Source organism: Onychostoma macrolepis, chromosome 18, assembly GCF_012432095.1.
Source record: "Onychostoma macrolepis isolate SWU-2019 chromosome 18, ASM1243209v1, whole genome shotgun sequence".
In the NCBI taxonomy this organism is placed as follows: domain Eukaryota; kingdom Metazoa; phylum Chordata; class Actinopteri; order Cypriniformes; family Cyprinidae; genus Onychostoma; species Onychostoma macrolepis.
This window is the reverse complement of record NC_081172.1, coordinates 10,347,709-10,351,518: the sequence shown is the minus strand read 5'-3', so window position 1 is coordinate 10,351,518 and position 3,810 is coordinate 10,347,709. Positions and strand designations below refer to the sequence as shown.

Genomic DNA, 3,810 nt, shown 5'->3' with positions numbered 1-3,810 from the left:
TTACTGTATATATATGTGAAGCGTTCATTTGCAGAAACAGATAACTTTGTTTTTAACAATTTTTAAAAATCATGTTTTTTCATTGTGCATTCCAATTAATCTCAATCAAACTGCATTCAGGTTATTTTGATTAGGTAAAGAATAACTAATAAATACTAGCTAACTAACACAAAACAAAAACATGATAACAAAAACATGATTTTTTAAAATATTTAAAAACGGAGTTATCTGTTTTTGCAAATAAACTCTTCATATATAAAACATTATGTGTCATAATTCAGTTCAATTCTTATCAAATGGTGTCAGTACAGACAAGTCAATAATATTGCTGAATATTAGGTGTCTTCAACCAAGCAAGACAAAAGGCAACAGTGACAAGGAACCCAAGCAAGACCCGGCTCAGTCAGGAAACAGTCTCGTCTGGCCAAATGAATGAACATGGTGTGATTATTCCAGGCTGCATCACAAGTCAGATTGTGGATTGATATCATTCAGAATATTTCATCCAACTTCTTCTGCATGAAGTAATATCACGCCAGCAGGTGAAGCTGGTAAAAAGGGTCTGCGCAGAGGGCTTGTCTGGTTCTCGTAGTCTTTGCTGAGGATCTGTGCTGGGGCCATCAGTGAGGTCTTCACAGGGATCTGTCATCTAGCTGACATGGTCTCCGCTGACATTCAGGGATGTGTTGTGGTTGTTCCTGGGTGCAGGTCCACCGTCTGGTCTGGATACTGCTGGATCAGCTGATTATTGTAACCTAGGGATAAGGGTGAGACAGTATATAAGTGACTAATATAAGCAATGATGTCATTCTTCTTAAAAATTAACATGTACATTAGAAATTATAGGAAGTGTTGCTGCTTACCCTAATTGGTGCAGCATAAAAATCCTTTAAGAGATTTGAATTATATAAATATGATAGTGTGTCATGTGTATGGAAGGTTAAAGAGATGGGTCTTTTAAACTCACAGAGTGTGTCTGCCTCCTGAAGTCCACCCTTTTGATCAGCTGGAGCCACCTCTTCAGTCCCCTTGACCTCCATTGCAGCAGCATTGAAAGTTTTTTCCAAATTGCAGCCTTGAAATATGTACAAATATATATTGTAAGGTAATTATTTAATCTTGAGCATTACAGCTTTTTACAATCATTAGGACCAGACCCAGAATTCGCACCTTATATGTTTGATGAATGTTCATGCAGCAGCTCAGAATTTCTGTCAAAAAATAATAATAAATGTCAGATTACATATATAGTGTTCAGATTAAACTTTTAAGTTTGTTTGCTCATAATAATCCCCACCAGAGTAAAATAAGTATGATTTTAAATCACATCATACGGCATATATGCTTCAAAAGTTTTCATTCACTCTAAAAACTGAACCTGCTCAAGTGCAGCAGACAGATTAGGCCTCCATTCAAGAACAAAAGATGATGCACTTACATTTTACAGCTCTCTCTTACGTATCTATAGTGTTTTTATCTGTCAGAGCTTCCCACACGGCAGTGTTACCACAAAATAAATATTATTATTAAATTCAGATTGCACATATTGAATTGTCTTAGCAGGTGTAATGCTACAACAGCGTGCTCAGTTTGATTCACAAACAAATGACTCATTTGAATGGTTCAGTGAATCGATTCCTTTGATTCAATAGCAGTCACTCGTTGAAAAAGACGAATCGAATGAATTCTAGCAAACGAAATAGAATTTAACTCATTAAAATTTAATTACCTAACATTACCGTGCACTGGATACAGCTCATCGGTTTTTCATATTAAAAAAATTACATATTGTTTTCCTAAAGAGACCGCGCCTGACAGTTAGGCCTAACGTTACTCGTCAACACTCAATATATCCAGGACCGAACGGTTTTTAACGCTGTTATCATCGCAAACCTAACAAACCATCTAAAAACTATACTCTTCGTGGCATTTAAACATCAAACAACACTAGATTGATCATTAAATAACGTAATTTACCTTTTTGCAGCTGAGCTGAAGTATTCCTCTTGAGAACTGTGCCCGCCGAAATCTCCTCAGGATTAACCGCCAAATCTCTCTCTCAGCGGCTGAGTTCCTTCATTCTAGCAGCGGCCGCCGGAGACAAAACCAACTCGAGCCGATGGTAGATACACACAACTAACGTACACCGAGTGCGGACCTGCCGCACGTACAACAGCTTTCAGCCGAGATCGGCCCAGAGAGAAAAAGCCGTCTGTCAGCCAGAAGTGTTTTGTAGAGTCGGCGCGGCTCTGGCTCATTATCTTCTCACCGACGTCGTGACTGAGCTGACAGTGCCGCATTTCAGCCAGAATCGGCCCGAGTGTGCTTGCTATGTGGGTGCGGACAGTAAAGTGATGCCCCGCTATAAATTGTGACATACAGATGCACTCCAAGCCCTCACACTGTTTCTGACACGAAAAGCGATGTAGCACGTCCAGTGCAGTCAGTCCCAAGCTGTTGCGGCGTTATAGACAAGCAGGGCAAATCGTGTCAATCCAAATGTAAGAAATGAGGAAAATAAAACAACCACAATACAATGGCGCCAAAGAGGCCGTTACAGCTAATACAATAGTATACAGCAATTTTTTAAAATACAGTGAAGTCTCTGTATGTGGGGTCTGACGTCACAGAAAATTCCCATGATGTAAAGGGTATTACAGTTATTTACTCTAAAGGGAATTTGCTGTATTATACTGGGTGATATACAGTAAATAACTGCAGAAATTACAGAAATGTCTAACAGTGTAGTTTAAGAGCAGCAATTACATTAAAAAGGAACTGCTTCTTGGAGTTTAGCAAGACGCGGGTGGGACTAATAACATGGTCACATGCTTATAAACGGATTGTGACATGCACACAGACAGTGTATCATTACTGTAGGAAATATGAAATAAAAAGGGGATAGATATTATGTTCCATACTGTAATTTGTAAATGCATTGCAGATAATAAAATACAGTAGAGATATGTACCTATTATTTAATATTGCAAAGTTCCTTAAATATCCATAAACTAGCAATGAAATCATCTTTTGGATGTTTCTGAATAAAAAAGAAAAAAAAAAAAAAAAGTAGACAAATATAAGCCAAATCAAAGCATTTTAGCACAAAATTAAATTTGTCGGTAAACTGAATTTTAGTGCTTTTACAAACAATATTATAATTATAAAGTAAATAAAAAATGCACATTTTTGTTTCACTCAGTTTGAGTGTCTTGGAGGTCAAAGGATGAAGAAAAACATTTAGAAGTGTATTTGGAAGAAAAATGTTTATATTTTAAGAGAAACTTTTTTTTTTTAAATTATTTTTCCTTTTGTGGTCCGAAGTTTTTGTGCCAAAAATCAAATGAATAAAATAGTTATCCTAATATCCCATCAAACATTCCATAAACATAATCCATACACGGTTAAATTGCACTTCTGACTTTAGCCACTAAATGGCAGGAGAGACCTTGTAAATATCCTTTTAAAAAAAAAAAACAAAGCCCAAAATACAGTTGCTTCCAAAAGCTGATCTATGAATAGTTAATTTGCACATATAAAGCTTTAATAATTAAATTGTAGGTTATATAAATCTGCCTTGAATTAATAGTTGTATGACTCTTTCAATCTTAGGTATACTTGTAAGTCTTTTTTAATTTCATCTTTTGCTTACCATTAGCTAATAGTTTCTTCCATTAATTTGATTTATTTATGTAATCCACCTGACCTTAAGGTTCAATAATTGCAGAAGGAGTCAAACATTTGTTATTCTATAAGTTATTCTATATTCACACTATTCACATATTCTATAAGTGATAATAGCCCTACTGT

General features: G+C 36.0%; 1 long non-coding RNA gene across 1 annotated transcript; it reads right to left on the bottom strand.

Moving 5' to 3' along the window:
• Nucleotides 1-257: 257 nt before the first annotated feature.
• Nucleotides 258-2,692, bottom strand: LOC131524722 (uncharacterized). The gene is made up of 4 exons (XR_009267054.1): nucleotides 1,978-2,692; nucleotides 1,171-1,211; nucleotides 968-1,075; nucleotides 258-755 (listed from the first exon to the last, which is right to left on the bottom strand). It is a non-coding gene; the product is annotated as an uncharacterized LOC131524722 (long non-coding RNA).
• Nucleotides 2,693-3,810: the final 1,118 nt, after the last annotated feature.